We start from the raw sequence: 23480 nt of genomic DNA, 5'->3' as shown, positions 1-23480 counted from the left end.
GAAAAAGCATAAAGATGTGAAAGCTTAAGTAAGTTGTGAGGATCTAAAATGTTTTAAGATATGCAAACACAAGTTGTAAAGGTAGAAGGAAGTGATTTAAGGTATATAAAAAATAAAAATTGTTTCAGATTTCTTTCCCCTCTATGCTATTGTTAGACTAAGATTTCAAAAGTTCAGAGTTTTAACACTGATCAATGGAGTTCTCATAAGCTGGTAAAGCATTGACTACTATTATCAGTCACAAGCTCAAGATTTTAAATTTCCTCTGGTTGTCTTCTAAAAATAACACTTAAAGATGCTAAAACCATCTCTGTCATATATATTTATATATCCATCCCTCTGGACTGAGGAAGGAATGTTCATAAAAGAATGTTCATGCTTTTTAACCCAAAGCCATAGCTTTTGCTATTACTTGAAGGTGTGAGTCTACTCCAGCTGTTTCATAGGCACCAGTTAGCTGCTTTGTCTACAACGTGGATTTCAGCACAGATCACAAACAGTGGTAGTGCTAATATATCTAAAAGTTCTATCTCTTTTAAACTAAAGAATTCATGCCACAACTTGAATCCACCTGTCACGGGTCAGATGGACTCCAGATAAGGACTCCCGTCATGCCAGCCAGCAGTCTAAGCTTCCCTACCTGCTGCCTATTCCTGAGGGGGAAGCTCCAAATGGAAGATTTTCCTTTCAGTCGCTTAACTTTAATTTCTGTCCCTAGTCTATATCTGTCTCAGCAGATTTCCACTTGGCTCACAGACACTATCCAGAAATCAGCTGTGGACTACAAACTGTTCCACTTGGCTGTGAGCCCTGGACTGGCTGAAAGCTGATGTGAACCAGTCCAGCTGTGATTGATCCCTGTCTCTTCAGCAGGGTCAGCAAACAAGATGCTTCCAATGAATGCTCCATTGTCTGAATCCCCTTCTGGTCTATGGCTAGCATCCCAGCCTTCCTGGGCCCTGACAGTGATGTCCTCGTTTCAGCAGGAAGTAGTTACAGAAGAGAGTACATCTCCCCTTATCCTCAACAAAGGCTGGAATGTTAGGTCCAAAGGAAACTCCCTGGCAAAGGTGACAAAATGCTACCTACAGTGTCTATTGGAATACCAGGAAAGGAGCCTGTTAAAAACAAATGACCCAGAGCTATCAACAGGTGGATTCATTAACTGAAATAGTTCTAAACTGTGACAGGGCACTCGACCCACCTATGTAAAACAAGAAGGCTATTCTATGGCTTTAAGAAAAATTCTTGTTTCTGTGCAAACCACAAGACACCATTAGGGGTAATTTGGCTGCACTTAAAAAAAAAGAATTGCCAAAAGGGGACCTGAAATGAAATGAAATAAATGGTTGGTTCCCCTTCTCATTTTTGGGCTCCTCCTAGATAGTAATTCTGATTGCATCCTTTGGCCCTTCTGTTTCTGTTAATTTCTGTTGGCCTTTGTGTTATTAAGGCCTTAACTAGACACATACATTCCCATCTGGGTGCCATTACACTGGTTGTTATTAGATCCTGTCTTAGTTAGGGTTTCTATTGCTGTGACAAAACACCGTGACCAGAAAGCAAATTGGAGAGGAAAGGGTTAATCTGGCATACTCTTCCACATTGCTGTTCACCACTGAAGGAAGTCAGAACAGGAACTCAAGCAGGGCAGAAACCTGGAGGCAGGAACTGATGCAGAGGCCATGGAGGAGCTCTGCTTACTGGCTTGCTTACCCTGGCTTACTCTGCCTGCTTTCTTATAGAACCCAGTACCACCAGTCCAGGGATGGCACCACCTACCATGGGCTGAGCCCTCCCCCATTGGTCACTAATTGAGAAAATGCCTTACAGCTGGATCTCATGGAGACATTTCCTCAACTAAGGGTCCTTCCTCTCTGATGACTCTGATAACTTTTGTGTGAAGTTGACACAGAAAACCAGCCATTACAGATCCCAATATGAACAGGTACCCACCACAGAGTCAAGGATTTGACTCAGGATACTGTGCTTAAGAAATCTATAAAACAAAAATACTTCTGACCTGTAAGCACCACTTGCCCTAGAACAGGTAGCTTCCTAGAATTCTGGGAGTTGTTGTTCATATAAGATAACAAGCCACATGGTTTTGCTTCTCTCAATAAGCATGGTTGCCCTACATGATGTGTGCTTGATCACATAGGTGGAAGGTATGTAGGCAGAAAATACGTCAGGGTGTGTGCTTGCCATTGATTGGATGAAGGCAGGAAGTATGCAACCTGTGGATTTTGTCCTTATAAGCCCATGACTGTAGCTAAAGTTTGTCTGTGTCCCAACCTGCCAGTGGTCAGGACAAATCTCTCTCATCCGCCAGTCCCACAGCTGCTTGGACCCAAGTAAACACACAGAGGCTTATTTTTACAAGCTGTATTGCCATTAGCTCAAGCTTATTACTGACTAGCTCTTACACTTAAACTAACCCATTTCTATTAATCTATAAGTTGCCATGTGGCTTGTGGCTTACTGGTACTTTACATCTTGCTTCTCATGGCGGCGGCAGCTGACAGCATCTTCTGACTCAGCTTTCCACTTCCCAGCATTCTCCTCTCTGCTTATCCCACCTATACTATACTTCCTGCCTGGCTACTGACCAATCAGCTTTTTATTTATCAATCAGTCATAGCAACACATTTTCACAGCATACAGAAAGACATCCACAGCACATGACTAATGTAATTCAAGGTCATACTAAGAGCATAAGTCTTGGGTATGGACCTGGCCAGTATCCATGGTCTTGACCAATATTTAATAAAGTCTCTTACTTATTAACATTTGCACATGGTCAGACTGGTGAACCTCTGAATGACCCCAGACCCATAACACTTTCAGATGCTGGCCAGAACCCCAGTATACTTTTTTTTTTAGATTTATTTATTTTATTATATAGATATAGATATGACTGTTTTGCCTATGTACATGTGCACACGCCTGGTGCCTGTGGAGGGCAGAGAATGGTGTCAGATCCCTGGAACTGGAGTTATGTGTTGTGATGTGGGAATTGAACCCAGGTCCTCTACAAGAGCAACAAGTGCTCTAACCTCTAAGCTAAGGATGCTTTTTTTTTTTTTTGATAGTTTGGGTTTCCTTTTCTCTAAAGCTCTCTTCCCATCACATGGCTGCCTGACAATATGCACGTGACCTCCATGCTGCCCACATCAAACAGCATGGCTCTTCTCTTCCTCTAGGCAGCTGCTGAGGTTTGCAGCATGCCTAGCCTCATTTTTTTATTGTTGTTTGTTTGTTTTTAAACTATAATAAAATTGTCATTGAGCCTCCTTTGAGTCTATTCTTCAATTATTTTACTTATTTTTTGAAATTAAAATATAATTACACCATTTTCCCTCTTCCCTTTCCTCCTTCCAACCCTTCCCATGTCCTCCCACCCCACTTTCTCAAACTGACTGAAGACAATTTACTTTAGAATGGCTTAAGGCAAACCTTGCCTCCTTTTTTTTTTTTCAACTGCACACACACGCACACAATTCCTTAATATATAAATACAGCCTGCTCAGTCTGTATGACATTACTTCTATGTATGTTTTTAGGGCTGATCATTTGGTATTGGATAGTCTACTGGAGAGCTTTGCCCTGGGGAGATTATTTCTCTCACTCTCAACCTTCCTCTGTTGCCTGCAGTTCCTTGTCTACAAGACAAAGTTGGGGCTCCAAGAGATTTCTCCCTTCCGTGTTAACATTGTTTGGGTCTTGTTTAGGCAGCCATGTTGAGACTTCCTGCGTATAAATTCCCTGACATTTCTAAGAGGGCCTCACAGCAGACTTCTGCTCTTCTGGCTCTTGCAATCTTCCTGCTTCCTCTTCTGAGATGTTCGCAGTAGCAGCACACATATCTTTTAGTAACCAACAGCTCTCTAGTTGGTCTTAAGGCCCCTCAACAAGAGGGAAATCATGCCTGGAATAGGAAACTCTACTACCCAATAGGATTAGTGAAGTCATAGATCTGGGAAGGGTACCTACAGCTGCCACTTTACTAACTCAGAGTAATTCCTAACTTCATTTTACATTCTGTTATTAATGAGATTAAGAAGGCGGCGGCGGCAGTGGGTGGGGGTGCGGGAGGGGGGAGTGCGGAGGAGAGGACGGGACCCAGATATCCCCACTACCACTCCCGTCATCATTGTTTGATTCATCTGGAGCTCTTCATCCTGGACTCCAGCTTGCTCTCGCCCCTCCCTTCCTGACCCAGCCTGTGTGACACTATTCTGCCCCCATGCCCGATCATAACGCATCAACAGACTCCCTCAGCTGCCTCTGCCTGACTCGGTCACCTTGGCTTCCGGAAGTACTTCCAGCCCCTTTGCTGCTCACACAGGCCATTGAGGGGGCCCGTGATGGTTAGAGACATTTATCCATTTCTGCAGGCCCCTTGATTACTCTCTCACCTCTTCACCTCCACAACCTCCAGGGATCTGGGTTCCTAGCCAGGCTTTCAGAGAGTGGGGAAAGCCTATCCTCCTGGGGGTCTTTCTCTTCCCCCTCACATAACAATACACATTATTTTCACCATGGTAAATGTGCTGCTGACCTGAGTGGAATACACGCGGTACCTCAGGACTCTCACAGGCAACTCTGAAGGCTGTAAATATTGCCAGCCAATGCATTTTTCTTCTGATCTCTTTTTGCTTCTGGACTGTCTTGACATGCTGTAATTTGTGGGGCTTTTCTTGGGATAAAGACCCACCATCTGGGAAAGCAATTTGTCACCTTTGATCTGGATGTGCTCCGGGCTGCTTTCTTTGTCTAGCTGTAAAAACAGGCGAGAGGAAGTCATTTACCCGCTGCATGGTCTCGTTGGCTTAGCCTGGGAAGGAAGCCCCTGAGGGGCCTTGGAGATGAGTGGCCCTGCTCCAGGTCACGAGAGGATTCTCTGCCCCGTAAGGTCCGTCACATTATTTGAGCACTTTGGGGTGCTGATAACTTGTCTCGTATGACCCCCATAGCAACTCTGTGAGAGAAGAAAGAAAAGAAAGAAGTTGTCACTGACCAGGATGGGGATGTGGCCTAGGGCTTCCAGCTCAGGCTTGGCTAGGCTGTAACCACGAGGCTGACAGCTCACAGTGGTATGCCTACTACCTCAGCCTTGTGAGATGCAATGACAATTTTATTCTAGTACAAAGTATTAGCAGCTCAAGAGCATGTAATTTGTCTAATACGAGCATGTCATATGGCTTGAAATACCTTTATACAACCTGAGGCCTCAGTCTAATTTCTCTCCCTTCACTTGATCACAGACCACATCTAGCCCAGGTTTCCGAATGGAATGTGAGGATTTAGATTTCTACTACCTTCTAAGACAACTCCAACTCTCAACCTCCCCATCACTGGGAGCCACCCTAAGCTCCTCCCCCATCATTGGGAGCCACCCCTAAGCTCCTCCCCCATCATTGGGAGCCACCCCTAAGCTCCTCCCCCATCATTGGGAGCCACCCCTAAGCTCCTCCCCCATCATTGGGAGCCACCCTAAGCTCCTCCCCATCATTGGGAGCCACCCCTAAGCTCCTCCCCCATCACTGGGAGCCACCCCTAAGCTCTTCCCCCATCATTGGGAGCCACCCCTAAGCTCCTCCCCCATCACTGGGAGTCACCCCTAAACTCCTCCCCCATCATTGGGAGCCACCCTTAAGCTCTTCCCTCATCATTGGGAGCCACCCCTAAGCTCTTCCCCCATCATTGGGAGCCACCCCTAAGCTCTTCCCCCATCATTTGGAGTCACCCCTAAGCACCTCCCCCATCATTGGGAGTCACCCCTAAGCAGACTTACAGTTGCCTTCTTAGCTCTTGGAGTTCCAAATGCTTCCTCGGATCCTTTTTTATCTCCACAGCTGATCACATTCTTGACCCTGTGTGGTAGTTTGAATGTCGTCAGCCCCCATATGCTCATAGGGAGTGGCACCATTAGGAGGTGTGGCTTTGTTGGAGTGGGTGTGGCCTTGTTAGAGGAAGTGTGTCACTGTGGGGGTGGGCTTTGAGGTTCCCTATGCTCAGGATACTGCCTAGTGTCTCAGTCGACTTCCTATTGCCTGCAAGATGCAGGACTCTCAGCTACTCCTCCAGCACCATCTTTATCTGCACACCGCTATGCTCCCCACCATGATGATAATGGACGGAACCTCTGAAACTGTAAGCAAGCCGCCCCAATTAAATGTTCCCTTTATAAGTGTTGCTGTGGTCATGGTGTCTCTTCATAGCAATAGAAACCCTAACTAAGATACCCTGTTTCCAGGGGCAAGAGAGCTAAGATCCAGTTTGTGATGGCTTCTTGATCTTAGTCTTTCTGAGTGCAAACTAAGGCAGTAGGAAAGCCTGGCTGGCAGTGTGTGTCTCTAACTTATTCCATCCCTTCTGGGGGCTCTTTTGGCCACAGGTTCTTTCCCATGATATTTCTAGGGGGCATGGCCAATGGGAAGCTGGTGGAAACCAGAGAAAAATGCCCAGTGATCCACTCCTTCCGGCTCTGCCTTTTGAACCTCAGCAGGGGCTGGCTCTGTCATGGCTCCACCCTTCCCCTAGGGTTCCAGCTCTCCACCAGGCAGCCAGACTCTTTCAATATCTGTGATTGAGGTCCCTAGCTGCACCCTCTGCTCCTCCTGTCTCATGGGCCCTGGCGTGGCAGCTACGCGCTGTGTCAAATGTCGGCCTTTCCCCTTGAACCTTGCTTTTCCCCCACCAGATCCTCCCCCCAATCCCTGCATTAAATTCCCCCACCAAAGATCACCTCTTAGTGAGTACTTTGCAAAGGAAGCAGCCTGGACAAAGGAGAAAGAATCCTGTCTGCTCCTCCATGACGGTCCCAGGAACAAGGAACCCAGGGTTCCCTTCTGTAGTCCTAAATATCTCTACGTGTTATGATTTCAGAAATTACCCATTAGTAAGTTATTAGCAACAGCAGTGAGGGTGCTAACCACTTAGATGGTAGGGACTGTTTCCTGCCCCAGATGGTGAACCGCAGCACATGGAGGTAACAGGGACACAGGGGCTAAGGACTTCCGCCCAAATGACTGCTACCATCTGCTGGGAGCCAAGCTACAAGTCCTGCCTGCCGGTCAGTAGGGAAAAGTTGGATCTCAGAAACACACAGCTGCCCCAAACCAGTCTTGACAGGTGGGTGCTATGGAAACCAGCGAGCACGGGGATCTGGGGGAGCACATGCCGTATGGGGCATTAAGGAAAAGGAGAGGACTCAGTGATGAGGTAGGCCAGCCCCGTCACCCCAGAGTTCCATGTGTGCATGACATTGAGCCAACCCTGGAGCCTTTCATCTGCATCCTGTGTGTGTCTCTACATGCTACTGTCTGACACCGTAGTTATTATACTGTGTCGAAAAGCAATAACGGAAATATTACATTGGAAGGAGAAAACTCAGGCAGGTTTCCGGTGATGGGCGAATGGAGCATCATTGGCAGGAGAAAATCTCCACGCGGGAAGTGGCAGGTGCCGGTGGAGGTGGCTGCCTCCGTGTTACCGCGGGGGGCTTCCTAATGCTCTGAAGGAGGAATTGAGATATTCTCGTTCATCCCTTTAGTCAGGGGAGTGGGAGCTAATTATAAAACACTTCAATATCTTCTCTGCTGAGGATGACAGCCACTGTGGATTTTTTTTGTCCTCCTCTCAGAAATGCAGAAGCGACTGTTAGGTTTCATTACCTGGCTCCGGCATTCTCACAGGCTGCATTCTGGATGGTTCTATTGTTTCTTATAATAACTTGCTTTTGATAAGACTTTCTCAAATAATAAATGGTGCATCCTTTGCTCTAAAAAAGAAAAGTGACATGCAGCAGAAAAAAAAAAAAATCAGGGAGTCTGCTTCCTACTTTCCATCTCTGAAAACAAATCCACAGGGACTAACCTTTCCTTGGGTCCCCATGGAGAAGTGGGGGGGAAGATGTCACCTTCCTAGAACTCCAATCCAGCCCAAGAGAAATAACTGCCTCCGAGGCCTCGACCCAGGCAGTGGCTGTCAGCTGTTTGACAAGGGATGTATCTCGGGCATGCTCTGGAGAGGAGCGTGAACAAAGGGCCCAGCTAGTGCTCCACACAGAGCTGGAAAGGGTCATTCCAAGTGTTTCCCTCCTCTGTAGCAGAGTCTCTTCTTCTGTCACTGGGAAGTGTGTGTGTTACGAAGACAGTCTGTGCCTGAGATGGACACAGGGGACTGAGGGGAAGCCCCGCAGGGGCTCCACGCCTGTCAAAATGGTGCTGTAGGCAGAGGGCCGTCCCAGAATGCTGAACTGTGGTCAACTGTGGAGGGAGAGAAGAGCGTGGATTGGTGAGAGCCACAGAGCAAGGCACCAGTCATGTGACTGGAGCAAGGCCTGAATGAGATCTACCCTGCCTCTCCCCAGACAGGCCCTTAGCGGCAGGCACACCACGTTCTTCCAGGACCTAATGAAGGATTGCTCTCTTTATGTCCATGGGTCATGATAGTTAGAGCAGGCATTTTCTCAATAGAAACACTGGAAAAGTTTGAGAACGACTCTTAAACTCCCACCTCCTGAGTGCCTAGGCCCAATTTTGCAGGGCGCCAGGGTGGAACCCAGGACTTTGTGCATTCAAGGTATGCAGTGAGCTACACCCCCCAGCCCTGTGGTTATGTGCCTATGCCCGGCTACAGCTTTCTCATTTGGGTTGGCTCTCTGCTGTCTTGAGAACAGAAAGGAAAGCAAGGCCCACTGATATTCGAAAGTCCTCTGAGACTAGTGAAACATAAAATATAAATGCAACACCCTTAAAGACAGCACATGCTCTTCAGAGTCTGACAGGGAGCTAGCCCAGTATTCCCACTGGGACTCACTGTCTTTCCGTGAAGCGGGTAGGAGTGTTTCCCAGTCAGCTTGCTCTTTCTGCCCCCCAGCATTGGCAGGTTCTGATAAAAGCTGTCCTCAACGTTGACAGTGAAGCATTCTCGTAGCGGAGGGAAAACCTTCTAGAACTTGGTTGAGTTTGAGTTCATTTAAAAACTGTCAAAGGAAGCGACCACACAGCATTCATAAGAGGAGAATAAGATGTACTCCCCATTTTTCTTCTCTAACGTCACCGAAAGTTTGGGATAGAGAAGTAGCTGAAGAAGCCCAACTGTCCTCAGGAGATGTTGACCCAGGGCTGGCTGACAGTGATTTAAGCTAAAAGCACCTGGTCAGAAAGCAGGAGCGTTAACTCCTGGCTTACGGGCCCTTCAAGGGGTGAAATAACAACCAGGAGTTATTACTGTCTCTTGTGACTCTTTGAAGCAGGTCAGCTCCACCCACCCAACCCCCAATCCACAGCAACGGCAGATGTTCCATCTACTAAGTAAATAGGTTTAATGCAGCTTTGCTAGTTGAATCCGCAGAAGGCTATGTGACCTGGATGGGTTTGCTCAGGCACACTGTGTCATGGACCTCTCCGTGTCTGCCAAGACGTTGAAGAAGAGGTCTGAGGGGGTGACCTTGAGTCCTGACATCACACAAGCCAAAAATGGAGCCTGGATGCGGGGGCGGGTGGGGTGGTGTAGAGCATCTCCTCAGAGAAGCATTTGAAAGGGAGAGTTGGACTCAAAGACTGAGGTGGCTGAACAGACCTTCTTCTGTCTCTGTCCATCATGGGGCTGGAGCTTTCTCCATGTATACACTGGCTTGTCCTGGCTGCATAGGAACTGTCCCCTCACAGGCTCATGTTTTAAACACTTAGCTCCCAGCCTTCCTTCTTTCTTTATTTTTTAACTTTTTATGGAGTCTTTGTGGATTTCATATCATGCATTCCAATCCCATTCATCTCCCTGTCCCTTCATATCCGCCCTCTGCCCCCGCCACCTCTCCCCACTAATAAAATAAAATTTAAAAGAAAAATAAAACAAGCACAGAAACAAACAAGCAAACACAAAACAAACAAAAAACCAAACCAAACCAAAGCCAGTCTTGGTGTGGAAGCTGTACTGCGACACAGTGAGTCACACAGTTCACCTTTTAGTCCACACAGCTTTACTTGTTCATCAATGGTCTGGTTCGAGGCCTCTGGCTTCTGCTGCACCTCGATCCTGGGCCCTCACTGGATCTCCTGCTGTTGCCCTGTGTCATGGAGATCCTGCCGCTTTGGGTCTGCAGGTCCCGCCCCTTCACATGCTCCAGCAGGTCACAGATGTGGTGGGGGTTGGGGTGGGCCAACTCCTAGCCCTGGTTCAGGGCCTGGGTGGTGGTGGGGTTGGTCAGCCCTCCAGCTAGCTCTCCCTCGTCATCGTCACTACCTGGGTGAGCACTGCCCCGGCTAGTTCACCCACTGCAGCAGACAGCAGGGAGTGGGGCCAGTTCTGCCCTCACACCCTCGGCCCGGCTCCAGGATCAGGCTCTAATGTGCTGCCCTGTCGACGAGGTATAGGGCCTGTTCTCCTAGTGCTGCGGCCAGTGAGGGGCGCGGCCAGCTAGTCCCAGTCCCACGAGCGAGCGAGCGCAGGGCCAGCTCTCCCACCCACCACAGGTGGTGAGGGGTGGGGGACATCTCCCACTCCACCACGTGCCAGATGAGGGGTGGGACCAGCTCTCCCACGCATGTCCGCTGAGCCTGATCACCCCGCACCGCTGTCAACAGGGTCGGCACGCTGCCCAGGCGAAGTGCAGGGCCCTCTGTCCTGAGTGCTGCAGCTGGTCCGGGGCAGGGTCAGCTCTCCCGCTCTTGTAACCCCAGGACCAGCTTTGCAACCTGCCGTAGGTGGCATCGCTCTCTCACACCCACGCCACCACGTGACAGACCATGGGGCTAGCTCTCCCACTCTCACGCCTTCAGATCCAGCTCCCCTGCACCCCACCAATGTGGTCAGCTCTGCAGTGATGCCCAGGCGAGGTGCAGGGCCCTTTCTCCCGAGTGCTGCGGTTGGTGAGGGGCAGAAGCCAGTTTTCCCTAGTGCGGCCGCCAGTGAGAGTTGGAGCCAACTCTGTATAGGCCCTCTCCTCGTTCCCTTCGGAATGTCAACACAGACCGAGGCTTCAGAAGGGCCACAGACCCAGACACGGCCCTTGGCAGCAGCCCAGGCCTGGATGACACCAGAGCCCTGGGTGACAGCACGGGTCACTCAGATCTGTATAGCCCTGGCAGCAGCATGGCCCTCAGACGCTAACATGGCCCAGACTCCTGACAGACATCCTGGGTGGCAACACGGGCCAAGGATACCAACACAGCAGCAGAGACCAGCTGCAGATTACAGACCCAGCCTTGGTCCTTGGCAGCAGCCCGGGCCCAGATGTTACCATGGCCGTGGGTGGTAGTGCATGTCACTTGGGTCTGTATAGATAGGCCCAGCAGCAACATGACCCTCAGACACCAAAATAGCCACAGGTGGCAGCCCAGATCCTGGGCATCTATGTGGTCTTTGGTGGCAACATGTGCTATGGACATCAACACAGACTCGGGCTACAGTAGGACCATGAACCCAGACTGGTCCTTGGCAGCAGCCTGGGTCCAGATGTCATCATGGCCCTAGCTGACACTGCAGGTCATCCAGATGGCAATGGCCCCAGGGGCAGCATGGCATTCAAGCACCAACATGTCCCCAGGTGTTAGCCCAAACCCCAGGCATCTGTTCGGCCTTCAGTGATAACAGGACTCACTGACATAAATCAGAGCCTGGTTGCAGCAGGGCCATGGACCCAGACATGGCCCCTGGCAGCAGTTCAGGCAGGACCAACTCTGTACAGCCCTATTCTCACTGCCTTCAGAATCGACACAGACCCAGACATGGTCCTTGGCAGCAGCCTGGGCCCAGATGTCCCCATGGTCACCCAAATCAGCATGGCCCCAGTGGCAGCATGGCCCTTGAATGCCAATATGTCCCCAGGTGTCAGCCCAGACCCCGGGCATCTGTTTGGCCTTTGATAATAACAAGAGCCACAGACGTCAACACAGAGCCTGGCTGCGGCAGGGCCATGGACCTAGATATGACCCTTGGTCGCAGTTCAGGTCCCACATCACCATGGGTCTGGGTGGCAGCACAGATCACCCAGATCTGTATGGTCCAGTAGCAGCTAGATACTCAAAGACCAAACAAATACCTTGCCTCAGGTGTTGGCCCAGACTACAGACCTCTGCACAGCCCTTGGTAGCAATAGGAGCCATGGACATCAACACCTAGCCCAGTTACAGCAGTCTAGGCCCAGATGTCACCATGGTCCTGGGTGGCAGCACAGGCCTCTTAGATCAGCATGGCCCCTGTGGGCGACCATCCCTCGGACACTGGCATGGTCACAGATGGTGGCCCAGACTCCAGGCCTCTGCAGGGCCCTCATGAGAACAGGAGCCACGGACATCAACACAGACCACCACTGCTGTGTCAGGACCACAGACCAACACATGGCTCTTGGCAACAGCCCAGGCTGCAGGTAGCAAGGAGACTACTCACATCAGCCCTTCAGATCCTATGGTGATATTTTATTTGTACTGAAATGTGATTTTATTTGTATGTTAATAAATAAAGTTGCCTGGGGGTCAGAGCTAAATGCAAGCCATAGCAGAAGCCGGGCAGTGGTGGCGCACACCTTTAATCCAGATCACATGACAGGCAGATCGCTGTGTGTTCAAGGATACAGCCAGCATGGAGACACATGCCTTTAATCTCAATACCAACCATAGAGACCTGGAGGTCTGTATAGACAGGCAGTGACGAAGAGGTCATGTGGTTGGGTTTACAACCAATGAGAAGGCAGAACAGAAAGTCAATAAAAAGACAGACACATAGGAAGTAGGTCTCTTTCTGAGGGGAAGGACAGCAGCGGCAGTGAAGGGTAAGAAAGGGTTTTTAGTATCAGCTCTTAGCTACTGCTCTGACCTCTTGGGCTTTCAACTCTGCATTTGGCTCTGTGTTTCTATTTTAATAAGATGGTTACATCTACAAGATCCACCTCTCTTCCCAGCACACAAACCATGTTGCCTCTCTCTCCCATTTCACTACCCTGTACCATGTTGCCTCTCTCTCCCATTTCACTACCCTGTACTCATTCACCATAATAGTGCCCAGTGGTTGATTTCTACTGGCCCAGGTCAAGTTCTTTATTTTTATGTTTTCCATTTCTTTATTTGAATGCATGTGTGTGGGGGGGGAGTGGGTGGGTGGGCTTTCCTATAACCCTAGTGCTGGGGATGCAGAAACAGGAGGGTTCCTACAGCTTGCTGGCCAGCTGGTCTTGATAAATAAGTGAGCTCCAAGTTTAACAAGAGATCCTGTCTCGGAAAGTAAAGTGGAGAATGATAGAAGAAGAGAGACAACATTGACCTCTGGCCTCACACGCGAGCACATACACACACACACACATACACACACACACACACACACACACACACACACACACACGCACACACGCATGCACGCACGCACGCGCGCGCGCGCACACACACATAAACACATACAGAACTCATGCATAAATAGATTTACTGTTTTCCTATAATATGTGTTTGAGTGGACTCCCTCACGCCAGCCGAGTCTCTGGTGAGCCCTCCATAGTGTTGTGTAAGTTTGCTTGGACATATTAATATGAAATAGTAAGAGAAAGGACTGGCGTGCTTGACAGAGAAAGCATGAGAATGGGATGAAAATAGAAAATAAAGTAGCAAATTACTTCTTCAGAAGGATTTGGGTTAATAAACAATCTTTCCATAATTTTTATTCTGGAGAATTATAGCAACAGCAGCTGATTTACTGCATGCTGCTTTGGATCAAATCTAGCTCAGCCTGTGATCACAAAACATAATTCAACATGAGGTAGAAAATAAGAGTTCATTTTTGTGCACCAAATGTCAGCCAGGCATTTAGGAAAATGTTAAAATACTGCTCATGCATGATTTTTTTTCCTCCAGTAAATTTTAATCGCACTAAATAGGCAATAAACCAAATGCAGTTATTTTCTCTATAATTAAATTGACCGAATTCACAAGTTCACCACATTAATTAAAATAGCACTCAGCCAGTTGTAAAATTATAAATACATGCCATTCTCTTTGGCTTCAGAATGTGGTTTTTATTAGTTCATGTCTGAAACTTATAGAGGCTATCGCTTGTCCCGAACCATTTCGAATTTGTTAATTTTGCAGCAGATCGTTTTGATAGAGGAAAATGAAAACTGGCAGTCTGGCTTTTAACTGGTACCCAGTGCAGAAACTGCCCCTCCAATGCCAGATACATCCTTATAAATGAAGTTAGCTACCGGCTTCAAATCAGACAACCTTGGGCTTTCAGAGGGGACAAAATATATTTATTTGGATTCATTTCAGTCTGGTTATAAATGATTTCAGAACATAACCCTGCCAGACCCCAGCATTCCCAAGGCCTGACTCAGGACTAATGATAACAGAGGAGCCAAAAGGCAGTGTGGGCCGAGCCTCTGATCTACAGTGTCTGCAGGTGGACACAGACAAGAACAGGGATTGCTTTTGTCTTTTTTTTAATGAGATTTTTAAAACGTGAATCGGGGTTTAAATGTTTTGACCTACCAGCCCTTGTCTCAGTCTCAAATCCCACATGGAGTCAGCTTTTCCTACACTCAGACTTGCGAGCTCTTGAGTCTAATTCCCAAGCTCGGGGCTGGAATCCCGTCTGTGCTGCCCTGAGCTCAGGCAGCCTCCCAGGGTCCCATTTCTCTGAGCACTGACGGCTATGGCAGCTCCCTCCTGTAGTGAGAGGCTGAGCCCCTGAGCCTGCTGCTCAGTCTTCAGTTCCTGTTCTGCTTTTCTCATCCCCAGAAGTGACCCAAATCCTGCAGGGCTGCTCGTAGTATGTATTTCCAAATGTTTCTACAATCTAAATATCACGTCCTGGGATGACTCAAACTTGTCCACACCATTGTGTTATATATACACATACTACCTGCTAGAATCGGTCCTAAAAGCAGGTAGTGAAGGGCCATCGAAAGGACTGAGTGCATAAAGATGCTAGCCACCAAGCCAGCTGACCCGAGTTTGATTCTTAGGGCCCATGTGGTGGAAGGAGAGAATTGACTACTACAGCTTGTCCTCTAATCTCCATATGCACACCATGGCACGTGCTCGCGCACACACACACACACACACACACACACACACACACACACACACGCACACACACACATGCACGCACACACATGAAATAGATAATTTATAAATGTATATCCCAGGAGTTTCTAAATGGGAATAGAAATTCTATGCCCTCTCTCCATACTTCTCTTTCTGCACTACCACGGTTTCTCCCTAGCAGCTGCGTTCAACCTGTGGTCCATGGGCACCCGTGTCCCAGGATAGCTTGAGCGTAGCCAGACATGTTTGTAGATGACAGCATCACCTTGCACCGTCAGAAGCTGGACACCACGCAGGTGAGTATAGGGTTGGGTTGTTACTGTGACCATCCTTGGTACAGCCATCTGTTCATGTTGTACTACATCCTCACCCATCCGTGATGACTGGTTCTACGTCCTGTGTCTGATACTATGCAGCCTTGGATGACCTTTCCTCCAAGGTGCTAATTGCTGCAGCTGCTCCCTGTATTCTTGGAGCCCTGGCCCCTGAACTTGTCACTCAATCATCCAATTGTGTCCGGCTTTCTCACACCCAGAACTGACTATAATCCCGCACAGTGTGGAAACTTATGGCAGGCCAGTTAGCTATTTTGCCTCAAATGTCTACTCTGAAAGCAGACCATCCGTTTAAACCTGTTGCCTGCTCTGCTCTGTAGGCGAGCCTGAGGAAAGTCTTGTTTAATTTTCCCAGTGAGTTAGGACAACAGCGAACTTTATGGACTAAATTTAATAATAGTACTTTATCTTTGTTTTGCTATTATTGTTTACAAATGAATTCCTATCTGAACCCCTAGTGAGGGGGAAGAAGAGGAGACATGTGATATGAGCCTTCTTAGGACACCAGGCCCATATCATATCAGCACAAAATTCTACCTATAGATGCTAAGATTTGCAAGTTAGACCTGATTTCAAAGCATAAGAGGCCTGGGGATATAGCTGAGGGGTAGAGAGCTTGCCTAGCATCCACAGCCCTGGGTTCAATCCTCAGTACAAAAAAAAAAAAAAAAAAGAGTCCTAAGATGACAGTAAAGGCAATCATGGAGCTTTAGAGGTGGGATGTGGAGGGTTGAGGTGGTGAGGTGGGAGGTGAAGAAAAGATGAGGGCCTTGAGCAGACCAGCTGGAAGACCGAGGGACCAGAGGATACAGGGGCGTAGTTAAGGTAAGTCCTCAGCTTTGGTGGAAATAGTTAAGAAAGGATGGATAGAAAGAAACAAAAGAGGGGAGTGTGCCTTGACTATGGATTCAAGGCTCTGCCTTCACTAAGAGTTGGAGCTCAAGGACACGAAAATGGTCCAAGCACACAAGGTGATGGTGTTAGTCAGGGGGGAGAGAGGAAGGGGAAGACATGGGGCATGGAAGCCAGTGAGACGCTGTGGAACAGAACATCCATAAGTGGTGGTCCATGGGAAGTCAGTGCAGCCCAGCCTTCCTGTCCTCCTGAAAGGATTACTGCAGACCTGGGGTGACTGCTCTCAATACCTGTCACGTTGCATGTTTGATTGGCATTGAGCTTTTCTCCATAAGAATCCTCTCAGGCCTAACCCCCACTCATGATTTATAAGTGGTTTGGGGTGTTGGTATGAACTCTGACCTCTGTGCTATGCAGATTCACCTCCTTGGTTGTAACCGGACATTTCTGACCCCCAGGAGAGTTCTAAGTCTTGATTATGTTGTCTACCACTTTCTCTATTTTTCCATGATTTGTTTTATTGGAAAATAGAATAATCATCAGTCTTTGTGAAAAAAAAAAATGTGACAAGGTCAAACACAGGGGCCCGGAGCCCTAATTGGGAGCCTCATTAACAGCATGAAAACCCCATTAATAGCATCACGCAACTGATGGCAGGCATCTTGCTCCCCTGGAGGCAAATCTACCCATTGGCCTCATCTTGCCCTCAGTGTTAATTCCATCCCTTAATAACCACCTGGTGATGTCTAGCTGCATTCTCTGGCCTCCAGGATGACGGAGAAATTCCCACAACATCATTGTTCTGCTGCTTCTGCAAAGGCCCCTGTCTCTTCTTTTTGCTGAACGGGTACTTTCACTTTTCTTGCTCAAATAAACAGCTGCCTTAACTCTCAAGCAACGTTTATAAGCAGCATCCATTGCATTAAACATTATTGATTCAATTACTCTGTGACATCTGTTGACACGACTGTTCATTCCAATGTTCCACCCCACAGGTTTGAACTTACTAACACTGGTGTAAGGGAGGGCAGAAGGTTCATCCCCAGGGAACACATTGCCAGTGCCTTCCCATAGGTGCATGGTGACAGAGACTAATTATCTAGCTTACAAAGCAACCTACTGGAGATCACAGTATCCTTTGAAAATATGATACAATAATGGGTGAGTGAACTGAGAAAACATGGTATAGATATACAGTGAGTTTTATTCAACCATAAAAAAGAATGAAATTTTGTCATTTGCAAGAAAGTGGCTGGAACTGGAGGTTATCATGTTAAAAACAGAAAAGGATTATCATATTTTCTCTCTCTTGCTTAAGCACACACACACACACACACACACACACACACACACAGAGGCATACATACCTACATAGATATATGTCTTGGGGTTTCTAGTGCTGTGATAAACACCATGACTAAAAGCAACTTGGAGAGGAGTTTACTTCACTTGTGGACTGTAGTCCATCATCAAGAGAAGTCAAGAGAAGAACTCAAGGCAGGGCCAGGTGATGGTAGTGTATGCCTTTAATCCTAGCACTCGGGAAACAGAGGCAAGTGAATCTCTGTGAGTTCTAGGTCAGCCTGGTCTACAAAGTGAGTTTCAGGACAGGCTCCAAAAAGCTACATAGAGAAACCCTGTCTCGGAAAACAAACAAACAAACAAACAAAAAAGAACTCAAGGCAGGAACTGGAGCAGAGGCAATGGAGGAATGATGGTTACTGACTTGTTCCTTGTACCTTGCTGTGGTGGTATAGTGATATTTTATTGGTGCTGAAATGTGATTTTATTTGTATGTTAATAAATAAAGTTGCTTGGGGGTCAGAGCTAATAGCAAGCCATAGCAGAAGTCTGGCAGTGGTAGCACACGCCCTTAATCCCAATCACACGGCAGACAGATCTCTGTGTGTTCAAGGATACAGCCAGCTTGGTGACACACGCCTTTAATCTCAATACCAACCATAGAGACCTGGAGGCAGTGACAAGGAGGTCATGTGGTTGGGTTTACAACCAATAAGAGGGCAGAACAGAAAGTCAATAAAAAGACAGACACACAAGAGGTAGGTCTCTTTCTCAGAGGAAGGACGGCAGCGACTGCAAGTGATCAGAAGGCGGTCTTGGTCTCAGCTCTTGGCTACTGCTCTGACCTCTGGGGCTTTTAACTCTGCATTTGGCTCTGTGTTTCTTGTTTAATAAAACCATTCAGAATTACATCTACATGGTGGTTTGAAAGAAAATGGCCCCCAAAGGGAGTGGCACTATCAGGAGGTGTGGGTTTGTTGGAGGAAGTGTGTCACTGTGGGGGTGGGCCTTGGGGTCTCTCTTGCTCAAGCTTCCCTCAGTGTGACAGTCAGTTGACTTCCTGTTGCCTGCAAGATGCAGCACTCTCAGCTCCAGCACCACGTCTGCCTGTCCACCACCGTGCTCCCCGTCATGATGATAATGGACTGAACCTCTGAAACTGTGAGCGAGCCAACCCAGTTGAATGTTTTCTTATGAGAGTTGCCATGGTCATGGTGTCTCTTCACAGCAATAGAACTCCCTTACTAAGACATTCGCTCATCCTGCTTTCTTATAGCATTCAGGACCACCAGCCCAGGGGTGGCACCAGCCCCAGGGAGCTGGTCCCTCCCACATCAATCATCAGTCAAGAAAACGCCCCACAGGCTTGCCCACAGGTCAGTCTGGTGGGGTCATTTTCGTTCTGGAGGAAGCTCCACCTCAGCTCCTGGCACCATGTACCCAAAGAGTCTGGGATGCTCTGGTGGAAGATCCACCTCAACCCCCCTCCCCCATCTCTCTCTCTCCCCAAACGCTGCCCTGTCTCAAGTCCGCCAAACACCGCTCCTCCCCCAGAGAAGCTCAAGACCACTCTCACAGGATATATAAACTGCACCCCAGAAAACAGACATGTGTTTTTTCAGTCTGTCTTCCCCGTATCCCCTATGGGGTGGGGGTGGGGTGGGGTGGGAAATCACCTGGGAGCGCTTTACCCATTAAACCTGGGCTTTTTCTTAATCCGGTTTGATTTGGTCTGATTTGGATTGCTGCATCAGCGGAGAGGCTTTTCGGGGTGCAGAAACTTTTCAGTTTTCTCAATTACTTTCCCGCTTACCTTCAGAGTCTGTGCTTTTGTGTGCATCCGAGAGGCAGAGAGAGAAGGGGTGCTATTTGGAGCCTGAGAGGAGATGGGGAGGCGTGTCGGGAAGGGGTTGAGGTTTGAGAGTGAACGGCCATGCTTCCCTCGTGTGTTTAGACGCTTGGTCCCCAGATGGTGAGCCGTTTTGGGGGTTGTGGAACCTTGAGCAGTGGGGCCTGGCTGGAAGGTGTGGGTCCCTGTGGGAGGGACCTTGACGTTCGCAGCCACGCCCTGCTTCTTGTCCTTGCCGGGTTTCTTGGTCTGCTACAGTGTATGAGAGTTGCTATAGCACAGGCCTGTTGCCTTGGAGCTGACAGCCACAGTGTGAGTCATATTTCTTAGCCATAGCTCAATAACCCTTTCTCCTTAAAACAATCTTTTTTTATTTTATGGATATGGTTGTTTTGCCTGCATGTATGTCTGTGCACCATTTGCATGCAGTGCCTGTGGAGGCCAGAAGAGGGCATCTGATGCCCCTGGAACCAGAGTTGCAGATGGTTCCGAGATGCCATGTGGTTGCTGGGTGTAGCTGGAGTTTCCTCCAGTCCTGCCTGGCCTGTGGTCAGGACAAATCTCTCTCACCCGCCAGTCCCATAGCCCCTTAGACTCAACCGAGTAAACACACAGAGACTTATATTGCTTATAAACTGTATGGCCGTGGCAGGCTTCTTGCTATCTAGTTCTTATATCTTAAAGTAACCCATTTCTATTAATCTACAAGTTGCCACATGGCTCGTGGCCTTCCGGTACTTTACATCTTGCTTGTAATGAGAGCGGCTGGCAGCATCTCTCTGCCTTAGCCTTCCACTTCTCAGAATTCTCCTCTCTCCTTGTCCCGCCTATACTTCCTGCCTGGCTATTGGCCAATCAGTGTTTTATTTATTAACCATTCAGAGCAACACATTTAACATACAGAACATCCCACAGCAGCTGGGATTTGAACCAGGACCTCTGGAAGGGCAGCCAGTGCTCTTAACCCTGGAGTCATTTCTCCAGTTCCCAATACCCTCTCCTTTAAGTTGCTTCCTGTCAGGTATTTTGACAGGTTTTTGCTCACAAGACAAGACAAGTAGCTGATGTAGGAAGACAATGGGAGAGAGTGGGTATGAGCAATGCGTGACGATACATATGTATGAAAATGTCATAACAGCAGTCAAAAATCCAATATATCACCACCATACATGACTGAATGTCGCTGGACAGTGGCAGACACAGGCCACCTCCTGCATTCTGATCAGACACTCTTTCTGGACCAATATGGCGCCTTCTCCTGATAGAGCAGCTCAGCACAAGGGAGAAGGTCTGTGGATGAGCTGGAGCCGGAGGGGAAGAAGCAGCAAAGGCAGAGAGACCGGGGACGTAGCTAGCAGGCAGATTTTAAATTTTCAGCATGTGAGTGTAGAGCCTCGGTTGTAAAAACAGAATTCCTATGAGGTTACAGCTGGCCTCGCCTGACCTTTCTCAGTCAGTCACAAAGGAAGGTTCGCTGAGACAGCCTGTCTCCCAAGAGAGTCTGACATGCCTGAGCAAATAATTCCAGGAGGAGAGACCTCAGATCTGCACACAGCTCCCCAAGCTACACCAGCTTCCTCATTCCCAAGCCCCTCACCCACCTCTTTAAAAGGTCCCAGACCACTCTTCACACCCCCATCTTTCTCCCCCCCCCCCACCATTCTGTGGGAGAGTAGCTGTCCTTCTCTGTTTGAAATAACCAGGCTCGTCATCTGGTGAGGTCACTCTGCTCGCCTCCTGCCTTCTGTCCCTCTACTTTTCACTCCTAAATCTAACAGAACCCTTCTTCCTACTAAACAAGACGACAACGAGCTAAGACAGGGATCAAGAACTCTGTCAGATGTTGAAGATAACTGTTGGAAATACTCCCGTGTAAGGGCAGTATGTGTGGGTGGCTCTGGGCTTCAAAGTGGCTGGTTTGGGCTAGTCTTTGGCCCAGGCACTTGCTCAGTCTTGAACACCATTGAAAGTCTGGATGTTCACAAAACTGTAGAAATGAGTCATTATTAAAACATATAGCATTTTTAAAATGCTGAAGATCATAGCAGGCTTTCTTGAACTGCCAGCCCCGAAATCATGACAGGAAGACTTAGTATTAATTATGAATGCTTGGCCTTAGCTTAGGCTTATTTCTAGCTAGTTTTTTTTTTTAACTTAAATTAACCCATTTTTATTAATCTATGGGCTGCCCTGAGGCTCGTTTACCTCATCTACATACTGTCCATTCTGCTTTCCTGGCTTGGCCCAGGCTAGCTGGCCCCTCTTCTCTCTGCCCACCAACCCCATCCCTCCTCTGCTTAGCTATTGGCTGCTGTTCAGCTTTTTACTCGATCATAGGCAGAAAAGGCCAAACAGCAACACATCTTTACATAGTTAAACAATTGCAACATAAACCAATGCAACACATCTTTACATAGTTAAACAATTGCAACATAAACCAATGCAACACATCTTTACATAGTTAAACAAATATGCTATTCCACAACAGAAGATAGCAGTGGTAATCAATCCAAACACTAAGCATCCCAAGGGCACTGTAGCATCCAATACAATTAGGTCTCTCTCAGTCAAATAATAATGAACCTCAAGTTGAAAATTCCATATCATCCTTGATCTTCAAAAGTCTTTCCTTCAATTCGAAAGGCTCTGGAATAAGGGGAGGAGGTCATTGTGGCCACAGTGAGGATCTTCTGTGTCTCCATAGGGTGGGCTGCATAGTATATGTGCTGGGTCACTTCAGCACTAGATGGAAAGACTGTACTGTAGGGCAGGGTTTCTTAGCCAGTGCTAGGAAAGCCAGGGCTAGTGAAAGCTCCTATCACACCATGGTAAAGCCAAGCTGAAGCTGCTGAAGGATTAGAATGCAATAGATGTTCATATGTCAGTATCGGTCATGGCTGTGGACAGGAGGAGGTAAAGGTCCTTCCTTTTCCACCTTTTTTGCCTATATTCCTGTTTATGTGTTATGTATGTGTGTCTATACATGTTTGCATGTGTGTGGTCATAGGTGTGGGCATGTGTGTTCATATGCATGTGGAGGTCCAAGGTTGGTGTTAGTAATTGTCCTTGATGGAACTCTAATACCTTGTTCACTGAGTTGGGGTCTCACTTTCTAACCCAGAGCTCAATGATGTGGCCAGTCTCACCAGCCAGCTTGCTCTAGGAATCCTCTATCTCTACCCACGAGGCCAGAAATTACAGGTGGGCTGTCACACCTACACAATATTTTGTGTGGATTCTGAGGATCCGAACTCCAGTCCTTATGGCTTACATGATAATCACTGTGGTCACAGAGCCATCTCCCAAGCCCCCATTCCCCTTTAAAAAATTATATACTCAAACATTTTGTTGGATTCTAAAACACTCTCAGATGATATACCATGACTAAGTAGACTGTATCTCAGGAATTCAAGGCTGGTTTAACATCTGTGACTGAATTACCTCCCTTCTTATGTTCAAGTTCTAACCACCTAATATGATGGAAATACGACTTTTAGGAGATAATTAAGGTTAAATGAGTCACTACCTGTGTGCTTCCTGAACTGAGAAGGCTAACTGATGGCTTCCTAGGAAGAGGCACTTTCAGAGGTAGTCATGGACCTCCAGTCAGCTGTTAAGGAGGCTGGAGCTGGAGGGTCTTTTGGGCCCAGGGAATTTAAGGCTAACCTGAGGAAGCTGGCGAGACTCTGTCTTAGAAAGGAAAGAAAAACAGAGGAAGAAAGGAGGGTCTTTCTCTCTCTGCCACAAGACAGTACAGAAAATGACCGCAAGCCAGGAAGAAAGTTCACCAGAACCCAACATGTGATTGAAGAGACTCCCAACATGCATTCTGTTTTCTTCTGCTGACCCACATGACGCAGCCATGTTGTAAACTGGGAGGACCTCGGTCAGCCGGAGCTGGGTCTCAGAGCTGAATTTTTCCAAGTTGCTGAGCGGGTTTAGAAACACATTCTTCCCAAGCCGGTCTTCCGGGTGGGCATGCAGCCCAGGTGACACCTCACAGCTGCCTTGGAGGGGGTGGCTGTTTGAGCCATGCCCTGAAGCACCGGCCCTAGTGAGGTATCGGGTAACTGTTACACCTGCTTTGACCTTGAGGTA

The sequence above is a fragment of the Peromyscus leucopus genome, chromosome 19 (genome assembly GCF_004664715.2).
Source record: "Peromyscus leucopus breed LL Stock chromosome 19, UCI_PerLeu_2.1, whole genome shotgun sequence".
Taxonomy (NCBI): Eukaryota; Metazoa; Chordata; class Mammalia; order Rodentia; family Cricetidae; genus Peromyscus; species Peromyscus leucopus.
Note: the sequence above shows the minus strand (reverse complement) of the source record.